The sequence below is a fragment of the Bufo gargarizans genome, chromosome 2, assembly GCF_014858855.1.
Source record: "Bufo gargarizans isolate SCDJY-AF-19 chromosome 2, ASM1485885v1, whole genome shotgun sequence".
NCBI lineage: Eukaryota > Metazoa > Chordata > Amphibia > Anura > Bufonidae > Bufo > Bufo gargarizans.
In genome coordinates, this window is record NC_058081.1 from 364,513,653 (window position 1) to 364,535,250 (window position 21,598).

A 21,598-nucleotide genomic window follows, 5' to 3' on the forward strand; every position below is an offset into this window, starting at 1 on the left:
TTTTGCAATCAAGAAAATAATGCCTGGAGATTACGAAATATTGCGAATTCGAATATTGCCCCTGCCGCTCATCACTAGTGGAGATGGCAAGGTTACATATTGTGGAGATGGCAGCAGCAGGATACCACAGAGTGGCAAGGTGACATAGTGTGGAGATGGCAGCAGCAGAGGAAGTAGGCAACATAGTAGCAATATGACATATTTAGTGATGATCGAGTACCGGTTTGGCTCGAGCATCGCTATGCTCGGCAGATCCGAGCACTCTGCCGAGTACCACATGTGCTCGAGCGCCATGCTCGAGTCTCCTCCCCGGACGTTTTGTGCCTTCTAAGCAGCCAATAAACATGCTGGTAAGTATTGCCATCACTGTAATGACATTAGACATGTTTTCTACTGGCATTACAGTGATTGGCTGGCCGGAACACGTCATCGGGCGCTATATAGCACCTAGTCACGTGGGTTCGGCTCATTGCCAGTCAGAGAGAGCTGCTGTTAGGAAGGGACAGAGCCAGTGTAGAGCGAATTTGATCTCAAACCTTTCAGAGACCCAAAAGTCCTTTTTAAGGACTATTGTTAGAGGTGGCAGCTAAATTTATTTTGGGGAATTATTTTTTTGTGTCAGGGCGACGTTAGTGACATTCATTTTCTGCAAATACTGCTTGCTGTGACCAGTTAGAAGCAAATCAGCACTGATATCTAGGCCATGTGTGACGCCTATATTTAATCCAAATTGCAGTTATAGTCAGTTTCTGTATTGTTCAAACTCTGCTTGCTGTGACCAGTGAGAAGCAAATCAGCACTGATATCTAGGCCGTGTGTGATGCCTATATTTAATCCAAATTGCAGTTAGCCAGTTTCTGTATTATACAAACTCTGCTTGCTATGACCAGTGAGAAGCAAATCAGCACTGATATCTAGGCCGTGTGTGATGCCTATATTTAATCCAAATTGCAGTTACAGTCAGTTTCTGTATTAAACAAACTCTGCTTGCTGTAACCAATGAGAAGCAAATCAGCACTGATATCTAGGCCGTGTATGACGCCTATATTTAATCCAAATTGCAGTTAGCCAGTTTCTGTATTATACAAACTCTGCTTGATGTGACCAGTGAGAAACAAATCAGCACTGATATCTAGGCCGTGTGTGACGCCCAGGGCTTTTTTTCTGGCGGAACGCACCGGAACGGCGTTCCGCCACCTTTTGACATTGCAGCCTGCCATGCTCCAGCATGGCAGGCTGCGATGTATCAGCGGGGAGGGACTGGGAAGAGGAGCTGGTGTGCTCCGGCCCCCAGCTCCAGTACAGTTATAAAATGTGTAAAATTAATAATGATTCTATTCATGCTGCCCCCTCTGAATATATATTGAATGTTATACTACAGAGGGGGCAGCATGAATCATTATTAATTGATACACATTTTACAACTGTACTGGAGCGGCAATGGAGGGTCTGTGGATGGCACTGTTATGAGGTGGGGGGGTCTGTGTATGGCACTGATAACGGGGGGTCTGTGGATGGCACTGTTAAGAGGGGGTCTGTGGATGGCACTGTTATGGGGTGGGGAAGTCTGTGGATGGCACTGTTAAGGGGGGGTCTGTGGATGGCACTGTTATAGGATGGGGGGGTCTGTGGATGGCACTGTTATAGGATGGGGGATCTGTGGATGCCATCCACAGATCCCCCATAACAGTGCCATCCACAGATCCTCCACCCCATAACAGTGCCATCCCCAGATCCCCCATTAACAGTGCCATCCCCATCTGGGGGGTTTCTTTGCTGGGCTGGACTTTTATAGCCCCCCCAAATTTTACTTGCATCCCTGTTCTCTAAAGGGGCGGTTTAGGGGGCGGTCCTAGGGGTGGATAGAGGCGTGTCCAGGGGAGGGGGGGGGGTGAGTTCCACCACCTTTTCTCTGAGAAAAAAAGCCCAGGTGACGCCTATATTTAATCCAAATTGCAGTTACAGTCAGTTTCTGTATTATACAAACTCTGCTTGCTGTGACCAGTGAGAAGCAAATCAGCACTGATATCTAGGCCGTGTGTGACGCCTATATTTAATCCAAATAGCAGTTACAGTCAGTTTCTGTATTAAACAAACTTTGCTTGCTGTAACCAGTGAGAAGCAAATCTACATTTATTTCTAAACAGTGTGTGAGGCCTATATTTACTCCAAATAGCAGTTACAGTCAGTTTCTGTATTGTTCAAACTCTGCTTGCTGTGACCAGTGAGAAGCAAATCTACACTTATTTTTAGACAGTGTGTGAGGCCTATATTTAATCCAAACATCAGTGACATCCAGTGTCAATATGAAGAAGGCGAGTATTAAGGGACGGGGAAGTGGACGTGATTCTGATGGTTCATGCAGAAGCCGTGGCTCAGGGCGCGTTGCAACTGTGCCTGCTGCCAGAGCACAAGTAAAACAGTCATCCACGATACCTAGCTTCATGTCCCAGTTTGCAGGGCGTCGCAAGACAACACTCTTGAAGTCAGACCTGATCATCCTTCCTCCCACCATGTAGAGTCTGACCAAACAAGCGATCCGGTACTCGGATGTTCCGAGAAGCTATTTGCACCCCCATCACTTAATTTGGCCCTCTCCCCAAGCACTCTTGAAGAGGGACATGAGATCTTGTGCCCTGATTCTCAACCTCTAGAGCCTTCACACTCACAAGATGATGTGTTTAACCACTTCAGCCCCGCTAGCTGAAACCCCCTTCATGACCAGAGCACTTTTTACACTTCGGCACTACACTACTTTCATTGTTTATCGCTCGGTCATGCAACTTACCACCCAAATGAATTTTACCTCCTTTTCTTCTCACTAATAGAGCTTTCATTTGGTGGTATTTTATTGCTGCTGACATTTTTACATTTTTTGTTATTAATCAAAATGTAACGATTTTTTTGCAAAAAAATGACATTTTTCACTTTCAGCTGTAAAATTTTGCAAAAAAAACGACATCCATATATAAATGTTTCACCAAATTTATTGTTCTACATGTCTTTGATAAAAAAAAAAATGTTTGGGCAAAAAAAAAAAATGGTTTGGGTAAAAGTTATAGCGTTTACAAACTATGGTACAAAAATGTGAATTTCCGCTTTTTGAAACAGCTCTGATTTTCTGAGCACCTGTCATGATTCCTGAGGTTCTACAATGCCCAAACAGTAGAAAAACCCCACAAGACACCCTAAGGTATTCGCTGATGGGCATAGTGAGTTCATAGAACTTTTTATTTTTTGTCACAAGTTAGCGGAAAATGATGATGATTTATTTTATTTTTTTTCTTACAAAGTCTCATATTCCACTAACTTGCGACAAAAAAATAAAAAATTCTAGGAACTCACCATGCCCCTCACGGAATACCTTGGGGTGTCTTCTTTCCAAAATGGGGTCACTTGTGGGGTAGTTATACTGCCCTGGCAATTTAGAGGCCCATATGTGTGAGAAGTACTTTGCAATCAAAATCTGTAAAAAATGACCGGTGAAATCCGAAAGGTGCACTTTGGAATATGCGCCCCTTTGCCCACCTTGGCATCAAAAAAGTGTCACACATCTTGTATCGCCGTACTCATGAGAAGTTTGGGGATGTGTTTTGTGGTGTCATTTTACATATACCCATGCTGGGTGAGAGAAATATCTTGGCAAAAGACAACTTTTCCCATTTTTTTATACAAAGTTGGCATTTGACCAAGATATTTTTCTCACCCAGCATGGGTATATGTAAAATGACACCACAAAACACATTCCCCAACTTCTCCTGAGTACGGCGATACCACATGTGTGACACTTTATTGCAGCCAAGGTGGGCAAAGGGGCACATATTCCAAAGTGCACCTTTCGGGTTTCGCCGGTCATTTTTTACACATTTTGATTGCAAGGTACTTCTCACACATTTGGGCCCCTAAATTGCCAGGGCAGTATAACTACGCCACAAGTGACCCCATTTTGGAAAGAAGACACCCCAAGGTATTCCGTGAGGGGCACTGCGAGTTCCTAGAATTTTTTATTTTTTTTGTCACAAGTTAGCGGAAAATGATGAGTTTTTTTTTTTCTCTTTTTTCCTTACAAAGTCTCATATTCCACTAACTTGCGATAAAAAATTCTAGGAACTCGCCATGCCCCTCACGGAAAACCTTGGGGTGTCTTCTTTCCAAAATGGGGTCACTTGTGGGGTAGTTATACTGCCCTGGCAATTTAGGGGCCCATATGTGTGAGAAATACTTTGCAATCAAAATGTGTAAAAAATGGCCTGCAAAATCCGAAAGGTGCACTTTGGAATATGTGCCCCTTTGCCCACCTTGGCATCAAAAAAGTGTCACACATCTGGTATCACCGTACTCAGGAGAAGTTGGGGAATGTGTTTTGGGGTGCCATTTTACATATACCCATGCTGGGTGAGAGAAATATCTTGGCAAAAGACAACTTTTCCCATTTTTTTTTATACAAAGTTGGCATTTGACCAAGATATTTATCTCACCCAGCATGGGTATATGTAAAATGACACCCCAAAACACATTCCCCAACTTCTTCTGAGTACGGTGATACCAGATGTGTCACACTTTTTTGCAGCCTAGATGCGCAAAGGTGCCCAAATTCCTTTTAGGAGGGCATTTTTAGACATTTGGATCCCAGACTTCTTCTCACGCTTTAGGGCCCCTAAAAAGCCAGGGCAGTATAAATACCCCACATGTGACCCCACTTTGGAAAGAAGACACCCCAAGGTATCCAATGAGGGGCCTGCCAAGTTCATCGAAATTTTTTTTTTCTCGCAAAAGTTAGCGGAAATAGATTTTTTTTTTTGTTTTTTCTCACAAAGTCTCACTTTCCGCTAACTTAGGACAAAAATTTAAATCTTTCATGGACTCAATATGCCCCTCAGCAAATACCTTGGGGTGTCTTCTATCCAAAATGGGGTCAGTTGTGGGGTGTTTGTACTGCCCTGGCATTTGAGGGTCTCCGCAATCATTACATGTATGGCCAGCATTAGGAGTTTCTGCTATTCTCCTTATATTGAGCATACAGGTAATGAGATTTTTTTTTCCATTCAGCCTCTGGGCTGAAAGAAAAAAATGAACGGCACAGATTTCTTCATTCGCATCGATCAACGTGGATGAAAAAATCTCTGCCAAAAAAAAAAAATGGAGGGGAAAAAGGCGTCTGCCAGGACATAGGAGCTCCGCCCTACATCCATACCCACTTAGCTCGTATGCCCTGGCAAACCAGATTTCTCCATTCGCATCAATCGATGTGGATGAATAAATCATTGCCGGGATTTTTTTTTTTTTTATATATATACAAAGTGTTTGCCAATGCATAGGAACGCCGCCTCCTCCTCAGCTCGTATGCCTTGGCAAATGTATCTGTCACTGCAGAGGAGAAAATCCCGTCTTGCAGCGCCGCATACACCGACTTGCGTGTAATCTGACAGCAGCGCAATGCTTCTGTCAGAATGCACATCGGTGCTGCAGCTAGTAGATCGGTTGGTCCACCTGGAAGGTAAAAAGAACAAACCTCTCCTTCCCCATGGGTCAATGTGCAAAGCGCAAATCGCCCAAAGATGTGGCGAAGTGCGTTATGCACTTTGTCCCATGTGAAAGGAGACGTTTGCAGCAGCTGTGAGTGAATGGGCCCTAATAGCCCTGTGTGCCTATCCTGGTTAGATGATCCCTATGCTAGGTGTACCTGTGTGTGGTACTTTCGGAAACACTCCCCTAAGCATAGGGCAGGGTGGTCAGGACAGTCAGGACAGAAATAGCGGGTGTCACGCCTTATTCCACTCCTGCTACAGACACAACATCTTTTTCGGGGTGACGGGTGGGTTGAGGTACCAGCAACGACATTGGGGAAATGTCGCTCGTGTAGACGGCTAACTACACTGGTGGATGGGGCCACGGAACCTCCTGGATACAGGAGGTTCTCGATGATCTCTTCCTGAAATTTGAGGAAGGATCCAGTTCTCCCAGCCTTACTGTAGAGAACAAAACTATTGTACAGAGCCAATTGAATTAAATATACAGACACCTTCTTATACCAGCGTCTGGTTCTGCGGGAAACTAAATACGGAGACAACATCTGGTCATTGAAGTCCACCCCTCCCATGTGAAGGTTATAGTCGTGGACTGAGAGGGGCTTTTCAATGACACGGGTTGCTCGCTCAATTTGTATTGTCGTGTCTGCATGAATGGAGGAGAGCATGTAAACGTCACGCTTGTCTCTCCATTTCACCGCGAGCAGTTCTTCGTTACACAGTGCGGCCCTCTGCCCCCTTGCAAGACTGGTGCTAACGAGCCGTTGGGGGAAGCCCGCGCGACTAGTTTGCGCGGTACCACAGGCGCCAATCCGTTCTAGAAACAAATGCCTAAAGAGGGCCACACTTGTGTAGAAATTGTCCACATAAAGATGGTACCCCTTGCTGAATAAGGGTGACACCAAGTCCAAGACTATCTTCCCACTGCTCCCCAGGTAGTCAGGGCAACCGACCGGCTCCAGGGTCTGATCTTTTCCCTCATAGACACGAAATTTGTGGGTATAGCCTGTGGCCCTTTCACAGAGCTTATACAATTTGACCCCATACTGGGCACGCTTGCTTGGGATGTATTGTTTGAAGCCAAGGCGCCCGGTAAAATGTATAAGGGACTCGTCTACGCAGATGTTTTGCTCTGGGGTATACATAGCTGCAAATTTCAGGTTGAAATGGTCTATGAGGGGCCGAATTTTGTGGAGCCGGTCAAAAGCAGGGTGGCCTCTGGGACGGGAGGTGCTGTTATCACTAAAGTGCAGGAAACGCAGGATGGTCTCAAATCGTGTCCTGGACATAGCAGCAGAGAACATGGGCATGTGATGAATCGGGTTCGTGGACCAATATGACCGCAATTCATGCCAGGCCCATGTTGAGGAGGAGGCCCAGAAAAGTTTTAATTTCGGAAACTTGGACTGGTTTCCACCGGAAAGGCTGGGCATAAAAGCTTCCCGGGTTAGCGGTTATAAATTGTGTGGCATACCGGTTTGTCTCTGCCACAACTAAGTCTAAGAGCTCCGCAGTCAAGAACAGCTCAAAAAATCCCAGGGCCGAACCGATCTGAGCTGTCTCAACCCGAACTCCAGACTGGGCGGTGAAAGGGGGAACTACAGGTGCGGCTGAAGTTGGGGACTGCCAATCAGGGTTTGCCAGCACCTCTGGGATTCTAGGGGCTCTACGGGCACGTCTTTGCGGTGGCTGCGACGGGGTCACTACTGCACGTGCCACCGTACCAGCTTCAACTGCCCTTCTGGTGCTCGCTACTTCACCATGTTCTACGGCAGTGCTGGTACTAGGTCCAGGAAGGGCTGGGCTGCTGGTGTATGCCTCACCACGTAATCCGACAGCACCAGCCCCACTCTGCTGCTCTTGAAGCGGATCCTGCGCAACCTGCGGTCTAAGGACACGGGGCCGTGTACGCCTGCTGCTATCAGGGACCTCAGCCTCCTCGTCCGAACTTTGGGTCAGAGAGCCACTGCTTTCTACAGGTTCGTATTCTGACCCGCTGGATTCATCAGATGAGGGTTCCCACTCCTCATCCGACTGGGTCAGAAGCCTGTAGGCCTCTTCAGAAGAATGCCCCCTGTTAGACATGTGGGCAACTAAATTTAGGGGTATTCCCTGAGACTACCCAAGAAAAAAAAAAGCAAGCCTGTCTTACAAATGGGAGGCTAGCGAAGTACCGGAGGCCGCTGCGGTTGATAAAAAATATCAAAACTGATTTTTTTTATCGCCGCAGTGCGTGTAAAGTGAATGTGCAGCGATCAAAAAAAATAATTTTTTTTTGTCACTGCGGTGGGGCGGGCGTGGGCGAACGCACGTGTGGGCGACCGATCAGGCCTGATCGGGCAAACACTGCATTTTGGGTGGAGGGAGAACTAAAGTGACACTAGTACTATTATAGATCTGACCGTGATCAGTTTTGATCACTTCCAGATACTATAAAAGTACAAATGCTGATTAGCGATACGCTAATCAGCGAATAACGGACTGCGGTGCGGTGGGCTGGGCGCTAACCGATCCCTAAACTACCTAACCAAGGGGCCTAAACTATACTGAAACCTAACGGTCAATACCAGTGAAAAAAAAGTGACAGTTTGCACTGATCACTTTTTTCCTTTCACTAGTGATTGACAGGGGCGATCAAAGGGGTGATCAAAGGGTTAATTGGGGTGATCTGGGGCTAGTATGTGGTGTAGTGGGTACTCACAGTGATGTGTGCTCCTCTGCTCCTCTACTGGAACCAACCGACCAAAAGAAGGAGCAGAGGAGCACAGCAGCCTTATAACCCCATCATATTTACTAATATGTGGGGTTAAATGGCTGCTGATTGGATTTTTTTTAAATCAGCAACCTGCCAGCCAATGATCGTGGCCGGCAGGCTGCTGACGAAATACTCTGCTGCGAAATGCCGGCCCGCGATGCGCATGCGCGGGCCGGCTGTGACGTAATCTCGCGTCTCGCGAGATGACGCGCCGATGCGTCCAGGAGGAACAAATCAACCACCTCCCGGACGCATCGGTGCGTTAGGCGGTCGGGAGGTGGTTAAGGAAGTGGATGATGACGAGACACAGTTGCCATCAAGTCAACCACAATTACTGTCTGCAGAGGTTGATGAAGAGGATGATATACCATTGTCAATCACTGAAGTTGTGTTGGGGTCAGCAAATGAGGAGGATGATCGGAGTGGACGATGAAGTCACTGACCCAACATGGGAAGGCGGAAACGCGAGCGAGGACAGCAGTCCCGAGGGGGAGCGATCTGCAGCACCACAACAGGCTGGAAGAGGCAGTGGGGTGGCAACAGAGAGAAGGCGGGCCACGCCAAACAGGCCTGCAAGTGTTCCACGGAGCACCCCCTTGCGGAAATCTCCCTTGCCAAGGGGTAGGTGTTCAGCGGTATGGCGCTTTTTTGCGGAAAGTGCAGACAACAAAAGAATAGTAGTGTGCAACCTGTGCCACACCAAAATGAGCCGAGGAATAAACAGTAGCAACCTCACCACCACCAGCATGATGACAGACAAGCACCGCAATAAGTGGGAGGAATGCCTGGATCCACAATCTGTGTCTGCGGGTCACACCACTGCCTCTTTTTCGCCTATGTTGGGTGACGACCAATCGCCTGTCGAAGGCACAGGCCCGGATGCCTCCCGCACTGCACCTGTACCGTCGCAAGCACCATCAGCGACCACATACACTTCCCAGTGCCAGCGCAGCGTCCACATGTCTTTACCCCAGGCATTTGAACGCAAGTGCAAATACCCAGCCACCCACCCACAGGCCATGGCACTAACCTCCCAATTTTCTAAGTTACTGACGGTTGAAATGTTGCCATTTAGGATTGTGGACACCAAGGCCTTTCGCGGCCTGATGTCGGCAGCCATCCCTCGGTACTCCAGCATGTGTCTGCTAACATCACCCGTGCCCTGACCAACACAGTTACTGCTAAGGTCCACCTAACGACTGACACATGGACAAGTGCTTGTGACCAGGGACGCTACATTTCCCTGACTGCACACTGGGTGAATGTAGTGGAGGCTGGGAGCGACTTGTACCCTGGGATGGCACAGGTGCTACCGACGCCCAGGATTGCGGGCCCTACTTCGATCAGGGTTACATCCAGCACCTATGTAAGTGGCTCCTCCTCCTCCTCCTCCACTTCCACCTCCGAATTCTCCACGTGCAGCACCAGTCAGCCATCAGTTGGTAGCTGGAAGAAGTGTAGCACTGCTGTGGAGATGCGTCAACAGGCCGTCCTGAAGATGATATGCTTAGGGGATAAACAGCATATTGCCGCAGAGCTGTGGCAGGGGATAAGAAACCAGACTGAGCTGTGGCTCTCGCCACTCAACCTGCACCCATGCATGGTTGTGTGTGATAATGGGCGTAACTTGGTGGCGGCTTTGGAGCTCGGCAAGCTCACACACATCCCATGCCTAGCCCACATCTTTAACTTAGTGGTTCAGTGGTTTCTGAAAACCTACCCCAATTTGCCCGACCTACTGGCGATAGGGGGCCGCGTGTGTGCACATTTCTGCAAGTCATCAACAGCTTCAGCCGGTCTGTTGATGCTGCATCAGCGCTCGAAATTGCCAGCTCACCGGCTGTTGACACCCTGCCAGCACCCTCAACATGATGCACGTCCTGGTGTCACAAGGAGGGAAATGTTTTGGAAGATGGTAAAGGAGTACATTGCAGACCGTGTCAGCATCCTCAGTGATCCCTCAGTGCCTTACAACTACTGGGTGTCCAAGCTGGACACGTGACACAAACTGGTGCTCTACGCCTTGGAGGTGCTGGCCTGCCCTGCCACCAGCGTTTTGTCTGAGCGGGTATTTAGTGCTGCTGGTGGCATTATAACAGATAAGCGTATCCGGCTGTCAACTGAAAATGCTGACAGGTTGACTCTTATAAAAATGAACAATGCCTGGATTGCCCCTGACTTCTCCACTCCACCAGAGGAAAGCCACGACTGAACATAAAGGCACTTTAAATGTGTTGTTTAGAATGTACTGAATACTCTGTATTCCCATGCACCCCTTCCTCCACAAAAAAGGGTATATGGTTGAATCTTCCTTTTATCATCCTCCTCCTCCTCGTCCATCACGTATATGCCTTCTCATATAATTTTTCGGATGGTCAGCTCACCAGCAGGCCCTCACCCATAATGTTTTAGATCAGGCATGTCCAAAGTGCGGCCCTCCAGCTGTTGCAAAACTACAACTCCCAGCATGCCTGGATAGCTTACGGCTATTAGGGCATGCTGGGAGTTGTAGTTTTGCAACAGCTGGAGGGCTGCAGTTTGGACATGCCTGTTTTAGATGGTCAGCTCACCAGCAGGCCCTCGTCCATAATGTTTTAGACGGTCAGCTCACCAGCAGGCCCTCGTCCATAATGTTTTAGACAGTCAGCTCACCAGCAGGCCCTCACCCTTAATGTTTTAGATGGTCAGCTCACCAGCAGGCCCTCACCCATAATGTTTTAGATGGTCAGCTCAGCTGAAGACCCTCACCCCTAATGTTTTAGTGGGTCACCAGCAGGCCATCAATCGTACTTTACCTCTCCTGTATAACATTGCCTCATCCTAAATACCTATGACATTCCCTGTAATTTTTTTGTACTCGTTCCAATGAAAGGCTCTCTTAAGAGTCCTGTGTTGTTATTTATCGTCACTACCTCCCTGAGTCGGTACTGGGAAATTTGAGCGCCCCCGCCTGCCTTTCTTGGAAGTGGTAGCCATGGCCATCCCTCAGGCTCCCTTTCCAGAAGCGAACCCTGATTACCCATGGTCACCATGGTAGGCGCAAAAAAGCACATCAAAAGTTAATAGAGCAGACATCCGAATAGATCATCAACATCACGGGGACGTGGGATCAGTTTAGAAGTTATCTAGAGTTAACAAAGTGGCAGCAGGCCCTCACCTACAATTTTTTACACGGTCAGCTCAACGTGCGTTCCTCTTCCAAGTTCATTATCATCAGATGATAGTCTGGTCAACACAATCGTAATCATCGGGGGTCACGTAAATAATTAGCACGGAGGAGTGTCTTTGGTTATCGGAATGAACCACACAAACGACTCGATCCACACGCTCAAAACGGCCATGCACCACCACCCACAGAATCGCAAAATAGATATTAATCTGTCAATCCTTTCTGTGTCCGGGCCGGGTGAGGCTTCCCGTGTGTAGTCAAATTAAGCAGCAGGCTCCACTCCTGGTGGTGCTCTTCCATCAATTAGTTAAAGTTTCAGCTTTGCAACCATACTCCCCCCGGAACCCAAAGACTTTAGTTTCCCAGAAAATGCTCGGTGGGAAATGGGAATAATGCTGCCGGGGATCGTCTTCGAACCTCCAACTTGAGTTGTTGATTAATGAAAACATTCGTAGCAACAAAGGTTTCGGCTGTGGTTCGGCTTGCGCAGGTACAAGAATTTCACCTCTACAGGTACAATACGGATACCACCAGCTGCTCCTATTCCAATGAGTTCAGTTTGATCGTCCAAGAGTCAGGTCAACACAATCAAAACCACCAGCCGTCCTTCTTAGTCATGGCCCCAGTTCCGAAAAACACAATTTTTTTTGTCTGAACTTGCTCTTTATATAAAAGTAAATAAACAGGAAAGAATGTTTCCTAACAATTTTTCATCTAAAATCGCTTTTATCTTCGGTTTTGTGAGTTTTATGGTCAGTCTGTAAAAGTGGAGTACAACTCGGGCAAGATCATTACCAGCAGCGACATTGTAGTCCAAGATGCATCCAGATATCCTCCCCATGCTGTCCCGGACCCTTTTCAGTGGTGTTTCAATCAATTTCTGACCTTTTCCTATGAACCAGGCACCCTCCCTTCTTCAGAGCAAGGGGTGCCTGGTTTAATGCTCGGGTCCTCCCATTGACTTCTACCGAGCACCCGAGCATCCTGGTGTGCTTGGGCAGAGCATCGGGGTGCTCGATCATCACTAGACATAATGTGTAGATGGCAGTAGCAGCAACAGCATCAGGAGGATACCACAGAGTGTCAAGGTGACATAGTGTGGAGTTGGTAGCAGCATGAGGAGACCACAGAGTTGCAAGGTGACATAATGTGGACATGGCAGCAGCAGCAGGATACCACAGAGTGGAAAGGTGACCTAGTGTAGATATGGCAGCAGCATGAGAAGAACACAGAGTGGCAAGGTGACATTTTGTGGAGATGACAGTAGCAGCAGCATCAGGAGGATACCACAGAGTGGCAAGGTGACATAGCGTGGGGATGGCAGCAGCATTAGGAGACCACAGAGTGGCAAGGTGACATATTGTGGAGATGGCCGCAGCAGCAGTACACCACAGAGTGGCAAGGTGACATAGTGTGGATATGGTAGAAGAATGAGGAGACCACAGAATGGCAAGGTGATATAGTGTGGAAATTGCATTATCAGTAGCAGCATGAGGAGACCACAGAGTGGCAAGGTGACATAATGTGGAGATGGCAGTATCAGCAGCATGAGGAGACCACCGAGTGGCAAGGTATCATAGTGTGGAAATTGCAGTATCAGCAGCAGCATGAGGAGACCACAGAGTGGCAAGGTGACATATCGTGGATATGGCAGCAGTATGAGAAGACCACAGAGTGGCAAGGTGACATACAGTACAGACCAAAGGTTTGGACACACCTTCTCATTCAATATAATATATGTTAGTTACAATAATTGTTCAAAATAATTTTATTTGGCAGGGGCCCAATTCTAAGTTTTGCTACGGGGCCCCATGATTTCTGTGTGTGCCCCTGATTATGCCTCTACAGGAATGAAATAAACCTTATCTCTAGCGTTCGTGACACTTCTTAGGTCTGACCTAGGCCTCTCACCCAGTTAAGGCAGTACTCTCTGCTCTGCACTGATGAAGGGAAATCTCCCCGAAACAGCTGTCTGCAGATGAGGTGCTGGCTTATTTAATATGAGTTATGTCTCAAGGCCTAGTTAAAGAGGACCTTTCATCTGTTTAACCCTAGTCTAATTAGTCTCTTACCTTATAGGGCAGCCCCCACTGATGTAAACGCACTTTTTAATTTTATTTTCAAAGACCCTCCCTGGCTAAGAGTGGTACGCTCTGATTGGATGGGAGAAGAGAACCGCTCCCGTCTCCGACTAGTATAACCAAGTTGGCTAATTAGAATATGAGGCGCCAAAATCAACGGGGGACAACAGCGGACGAGCTTTGAAAAAAAAATGTGCGATTACATCAGTGGGGGCCGCCCTATAAGGGAAGACCCTAATTAGACTAGGGCTAAACAGATGAAAGGTCCTCTTTAAAGAGCCGAACATTGACTTATAGGATAGCTGCCTTCCATCTGGTTGCATTACAGGCAGACCTTGCTAAGAGCTCATTTGCATCTCTTTCTTCCCAGAATTCCAGACGAGCATGTATGACCTATAAGCCTCCTCACTGTTACGCTGAGCGCTCCGGGTCCCCTGCTGGCCTCGGAGCGCTCACAGCGTATGCCCCCAGGCAGCACTCCAGTGTCTCGGCGTGTGCGTCCTCGCTCTCTAGGGCGCGCGCGCCGGGACTCTTAGATTCAAAGGGCCAGTGCACCAGTGATTGGTGCCTGGTCCAAAGGGGTTATTAAGGGTTAAGGTTTGTGAGAGGCAGTGCTGACTTAATTAGGCTGCACCTGTGCACTGCCCATTTATACCTTCTCCTCCCACAGCTTCCTGCCGGATCTTTGTGCCTTGTGCCTCAGAGAAAGCGTTCCACTGTGTTAGTTTGCCTTGCCTGTTGCCGAACCCGTTGCTACCGTCTACTCGCCTTAGAACCTTGCCGCCTGCCCTGACCTCTGCTACGTCCGACTACGCTCTTGCCTTCTCCCTGTGTACCACGCCTTATCAGCTGCCAGAGAGGTCGAGTTGTTACTAGGGGACACGACCTGGTAGTTACCGCCGCAGCAAATCCATCCCGCCTTGCGGTGGGCTCTGGTGAAGACCAGTAACTGCTTAGAACCGGTCCTTTAGTACAACCCGCGCCATCGCCTCTCTGGTCCAGAGGATCCACTACCTGTCCTGCCGGTACGTGACAGTAAGATCCGGCCTGGATCCCGCTGATGTTCCCCTGCCAAGCTTAGCGGACCTCACCACTATTGTGGCCCAGCAGGGTCAACAGCTGGCCCAGTTGACCGCTATGTTGCAGCAGCTCCTGCCTTCTCAGCAACAGCCAGCTCCTCCGTCTGCTCCTGCTGCATCACCTCCGCCTGCAGTTGCCACCGGTTCCAGAATCAGTTTGTCCCTACCAGACAAATATGACGGAGATCCTAAGCAGTGCCGTGGGTTCTTGTCGCAGTGCTCTCTCCACCTCGAGCTTCTGTCCGACCAGTTTCCTTCTGAGCGAGCCAAGGTAGCCTTTATTCTCAGTTTACTGTCCGGGAAGGCCCTGGCCTGGGCTACACCACTATGGGACCGCGCAGATCCTGCCACCGCTTCCGTCCAGAGCTTCTGCCTAGAGTTCCGGAATGTTTTTGAGGAGCCTGCCCGGGTTACCTCCGCAGAGACTGCCTTACTAAATTTGACCCAAGGAGGTTCTTCCGTGGGTGACTATGCCATTCAGTTCCGCACTCTGGCCTCTGAGCTGAACTGGAACAATGAAGCCCTTTGCGCCACCTTCAAGAAGGGACTTAACAGTGAAGTAAAGGACGTTCTGGCTGCACGTGAGCTTCCTTCCACTCTTAGTGACCTCATCTTGCTGGCCACTAGGATAGACAAACGTTTCGCCGAAAGACAAGAGGAACTCCTCCTGGAAAAGGAAAAAGCTCGTCCTAGACGCTTTCCTCGTCTGGCTCCCGTTTTTCTGCGTCCACCTCAACCCGCTACTGGCTTTTCCGCCGTGGAAGCCATGCAGGTGGATCGGTCACGCCTGACTCCGCAAGAACGAAGCCGCCGCAGAAACGAGAACCTGTGTCTGTACTGTGCCAGTACCGAGCACTTCCTTAGAGATTGTCCTCTCCGTCCACCGCGTTCGGGAAACGCTCGCACCTAGTAAACGTGGGAGAGGCGTTGCTAGGTGTGGATTCTTCCTCTCCACGTCTCATCATACCCGTGCAGTTGATCATCTCTTCCAAGTCCTCTTTCTCCGCAGCCGCCTTCTTGGATTCCGGTTAAGCTGGCAACTTCATTCACGCCTCCTTGGTTGACAAGTACCGTATTCCAGTAATCCGTCTACCCAAGCCGTTTTTCATCTCTACTGTTAACGGTGAGAGACTCTCTGCCACCGTACAGTTCCGTACCCAGCCTCTGCAGATGGACATTGGAATATTTCATACCGAGACTATAGAGTTCTTTGTCCTTCCCTTCTGTTCCTCCGAACTCCTCCTGGGTCTGCCGTGGCTTCAACGTCATAGTCCTGTCCTGAATTGGTCCACCGGTGAGATCCTGCGTTGGGGTTCCTCCTGTTCGGACCGCTGTCTCAAGCCTGCTCTGGTCAAACAGAACCCGCAAGTTTCTCCGCCTTCTGGGCTGCCCAAGCCATACCATTCCTTCGCGGATGTCTTCTGCAAGAAACAAGCTGAGGTCCTTCCTCCTCACCGATCCTATGATTGCCCGATCAACCTGATACCCGGTTCTACTCCACCTCGGGGCAGAATTTATCCTCTCTCACCTCCTGAGACTCTTGCCATGTCTGACTATATACGTGAGAACCTACAGAGAGGATTCATAAGAAAATCTTCTTCTCCTGCTGGGGCCGGTTTTTTCTTCGTGACAAAAAAAGACGGCTCCCTCTGCCCCTGCATTGACTACAGAGGTCTTAATAAAATTACCATCAAGAACCGTTACCCTCTGCCTCTAATCTCTGAGCTATTTGATCGTCTCCGAGGGGCTAAGATATTCACAAAATTGGACCTTCGAGGGGCCTATAATCTGATCCGTATCCGTGAGGGAGACGAATGGAAGACCGCCTTTAACACAAGGGACGTCCATTTTGAGTATTTGGTGATGCCCTTCGGCCTCTGCAACGCACCTGCTGTCTTCCAGGAATTCGTCAATGATATTTTCAGGGACTTACTTTACACCTGCGTGGTCGTATACCTGGATGATATCCTCATCTTTTCCTCCAATTTGGATCAACACAGGGTCCATGTGCAACAAGTTCTTACTCGTCTAAGGAGAAATAGCCTGTATGCTAAACTTGAAAAATTTATTTTTGAACGGACCTCCCTGCCTTTCCTGGGATACATTATCTCAGCCCAAGGACTTCAAATGGACCCAGCCAAGCTCTCGGCGGTTCTGGATTGGCCACGCCCCTCTGGTCTCCGAGCCATACAAAGATTTCTGGGCTTTGCGAATTACTACAGGCAATTCATCCCTCACTATTCCACTCTGGTAGCTCCTATCGTGGCCCTCACAAGAAAAGGAGCTAACCCCAAATCCTGGCCTTCCCAAGCCGAGGAAGCCTTTCAGTCCCTGAAATCCGCCTTTGCCTCTGCACCCGTTCTCTCTAGACCAGATTCCACCAAGCCTTTCTCTCTTGAAGTGGATGCCTCCTCGGTGGGAGCCGGAGCTGTCCTCACCCAGAAGTCTTCCCGGGGCAAGACTTCTACTTGTGGCTTCTTTTCAAAAACATTCTCTTCCACAGAGAGAAATTACTCCATTGGGGACAGGGAACTGCTGGCTATTAAATGGGCATTGGAGGAATGGAGACATTTACTCGAGGGCGCCACACATCCTGTGTACATCTTCACGGACCACAAGAACCTGGCTTATCTCCAGTCTGCTCAGAGATTAAATCCCCGTCAGGCTCGTTGGTCTCTGTTCTTCGCCCGCTTTAATTTCGAGATCCATTTCCGTCCGGCTTGTAAGAACATTAGGGCAGATGCTCTGTCTCGCTCCTCTGATGTGGTGGGCGACGAGTTAACACCTCGATATATTATCCCTCCAGAACGCCTTATTACAGTCGCTCCCGTGGACCTGCGCCTTCTTCCTCCTGGCAAATCCTACGTACCTCCACGTCAGCGGCTGCAAATTCTCAAGTGGGGCCATGCCTCCCCTTTTGCCGGTCATCCAGGGGTGCAAAAGTCTCTCCAACTGATCTCCCAAAGGTACTGGTGGCCTTCTCTGGAGAAAGATGTCTCGGACTTCGTCCAGGCCTGTATGATTTGCGCCCGGGATAAATCGCCTCGCCAGAAACCAGCGGGTCTCCTCTTGCCTCTACCTGTTCCTGAAGTTCCCTGGTCTCACATCGCCATATTACAGATCTTCCCTCCTCCCATTGCAAGTCCGTTATTTGGGTCGTGGTGGATCGCTTCTCCAAGATGGCTCACTTTGTTACCCTGCCCGGTCTACCCTCTGCGCCCATGTTGGCCAAACAATTTTTCCAACACATCTTCCGTCTCCATGGCCTTCCCAAACATATTGTCTCTGATTGTGGGGTACAATTCGTCTCCAAATTCTGGAGGGCTCTATGTGCTCAGCTCGGGATCAAATTGGACTTTTCTTCTTCGTACCATCCTCAGTCTAACGGCCAAGTAGAACGGGTGAACCAAATTTTGGGTGACTATCTGCGTCACTTTGTATCCTCACGCCATGACGACTGGGCTGATCTACTTCCCTGGGCGGAGTTCTCCTACAACTACAAACAATCCTCTGCCTCTAACAAGTCTCCTTTCTTTGTAGTTTTTGGCCGTCATCCTCTTCCACCTCTGCCGCAGTCTCCCACTCCTTCTTCTGTACCTGCCGTTGACAGTCTTGTACAGGATTTTTCCTCCATCTGGCGAGAAACCCACGCTGCTCTCCTCAAGGCTTCTGCCCGTATGAAGGTTCAAGCTGACAAGAGACGCAGATCTCCTCCGGAATTTCGCCCGGGTGACAAGGTGTGGCTCTCCTCTAAGTACATCCGATTTAGGGTCCCAAGTTACAAGTTGGGCCCTCGTTTCCTGGGACCCTATAAAACCAAGAGTCGTATCAATCAAGTTTCTTATCAGCTCCATCTTCCTCCCTCCCTCCGAATCCATAACTCCTTCCATGTCTCCCTTCTTAATCCTGCTGTCTTTAACCGTTTTTCTCCCAAGCTTGTTTCTCCCACCCCTGTCGCCGGTACCTCCGATATATTCTCTGTCAAGGAGATCTTGGCGACCAAGATCTCCCGGGGGAAAAGATTTTTTTTGGTCGACTGGGAGGGCTGCGGTCCTGAGGAGAGGTCATGGGAGCCGGAGGAGAACATCCTGGACCGCAGTCTCATCCGCAAGTTCTTTGGTACCAAAAAGGGAGGGAGACCAAAGGGGGGGGGGTACTGTTACGCTGAGCGCTCCGGGTCCCCTGCTGGCCTCGGAGCGCTCACATTGTATGCCCCCAGGCAGCACTCCAGTGTCTCGGCGTGTTCGTCCTCGCTCTCTAGGGCGCGCGCGCCGGGACTCTTAGATTCAAAGGGCCAGTGCACCAGTGATTGGTGCCTGGTCCAAAGGGGTTATTAAGGGTTAAGGTTTGTGAGAGGCAGTGCTGACTTAATTAGGCTGCACCTGTGCACTGCCCATTTATACCTTTTCCTCCCACAGCTTCCTGCCGGATCTTTGTGCCTTGTGCCTCAGAGAAAGCGTTCCACTGTGTTAGTTTGCCTTGCCTGTTGCCGAACCCGTTGCTACCGTCTACTCGCCTTAGAACCTTGCCGCCTGCCCTGACCTCTGCTACGTCTGACTACGCTCTTGCCTTCTCCCTGTGTACCACGCCTTATCAGCTGCCAGAGAGGTCGAGTTGTTACTAGGGGACACGACCTGGTAGTTACCGCCGCAGCAAATCCATCCCGCCTTGCGGTGGGCTCTGGTGAAGACCAGTAACTGCTTAGAACCGGTCCTTTAGTACAACCCGCGCCATCGCCTCTCTGGTCCAGAGGATCCACTACCTGTCCTGCCGATACGTGACACTCACACCGATGAGTTGCAGATAAGGTGCTGGTTTATTTAATATCCGAGTCATTGCTCAAGGCCTATTTAAAGGGTCAAACATTGACTCATAGGATAGCTGCCTTACATCTGGTTGCTTTAGAAGCAGAGCTTGTTAAGAGCTCATTTGCATCCCTTTCTTCACAGAATTCCAGAGGAGCATGTATGGCCTATAAGCCTCCTCACACAGATGAAGGAGCTCTCCGCAAGTAGAGATATGGTAGTACTCCCCAAATCCTGATGCATCAAAGCCAGGACTGATGTGAATGGTGTTAATCTCTGTATAGTGCTGCGGAACATCTGGGCATTATATAAACAAGAAGTTTAAAAAAAGTGAGCACCTGGTTTTTAGCTAGACCGAGTTGTTTGTTTTCCAAGTAACTTTAGAACAAGCGAATAAAACTTTGCTTCTGGAAAATGTTATAGATAAAAGAGAGTCAATAGTTTTATTTACATGAGTTACTTTTACTCTGTCCTTCCATTTTTGTTTTTCTCTTGTTTTTACCTTAAAATCTTTCAAGCTCTTGGCATACCTGACAGCAACTTGCCTGCTGTGCTGTTGGCAAGCTCAGTCTCATTAAATTCCAAACACTCAGTGCTATGTAAGCTATTGAATATTAACATGTTTTTTTTCTTTATGTTTTTAGTTGACTCACTATAGATTGTAAGTTAGGCAGACGGAGGAAAACGTGCACTGGGAATTAAGGAGATTCTTTCTCTAAGGATACAACGGGCCAGAACATGTTACAGTAGGCAACCAATAGCTTGTTTTAGCTTGCTAATTTTCTTTTAAACAAGGCTGACATAAACAAAAAAGCTTACAAAAACTATATAAATCTTCCAGGATCTTATTCCGATCTGTAATTGTTATTAGAGAATAGCACATTTTCAGTGCAGTGTATTGTTTGGTAAAAGGCATAGTGGTTCCAGCATGCATGTGGATCCAACACTCCCTGAATTTTATGGTTGCCATTATGGCGCATAACAGGTAGTATTTAGTGTTAGGACCTGTCTAACAGAGATCGCCTTGACGTATGGCAGACGGGCTCAGATGGTTTTGTACAAAATGCATTGGCCAAGCATCTCACTTAACCACCTCAGCTCCCCTAGCTTAGACACCCTTAATGACCAGACCACTTTTTACAATTCTGCACTACACTACTTTCACGGTTTATTGCTCGGTCATACAACTTACCACCCAAATTAATTTTACCTCCTTTTCTTCTAACTAATAGAGTTTCCCTTTGGTGGTATTTCATTGCTGCTGACATTTTTACTTTTTTGTTATTAATCAAAATTGACATACATTTTTGCCAAAAAATGAAATTTTTCACTTTCAGTTTTTCACATAAAACTACATTTATAACTACATTTTTCTCTAAATGTATTGTGCTACATGTCTTTGATAAAAAAAAATGTTTGGGTAAAAAAAAGAAATGGTTTGGGTTAAAGTTATAGCGCTTACAAACTATGGTACAAAAATGTGAATTTCCGCATTTTGAAGCTGCTTTGACTTTCTGAGCACCTGTCAAGTTTCCTGAGGTTGTACAATGCCCAAACAGTAGAAAAAACCCACAAATGACCCCATTTTGTAAAGTAGACACCCTAAGGTATTCGCTGATGGGCATAGTGAGTTCATAGAACTTTTTATTTTTTGTCACAAGATAGCGGAAAATGATGATTTTATTTTATTTTTTCTTACAAAGTCTCATATTCCACTAACTTGTGACAAAAATAAAAACTTCCATGAACTTACTATGACCATCACAAAATACCTTGGGGTGTCTTCTTTCCAAAATGGGGTCACTTGTGGGGTAGTTATACTGCCCTGGCATTTCAGGGGCCCTAATGCGTGAGAAGTAGTTTGAAATCAAAATGTGTAAAAAATGCCCTGTAAAATCCTAAAGGTGCTCTTTTGAATTTGTTCCCCTTTTCCCACCTTGGCTGCAAAAAAGTGTCACACATGTGGTATCGCCGTACTCAGGAGAAGTTGGGCAATGTGTTTTGGGGTGTCTTTTTACATATACCCACGCTGGATGAGAGAAATATCTCTCTAAAAGACAACTTTTCCCATTTTTTTTATACAAAGTTGGCATTTGACAGAGATACTTATCTCACCCAGCATGGGTATATGTAAAAAGACACCCCAAAACACATTGCCCAACTTCTCCTGAGTATGGCGAT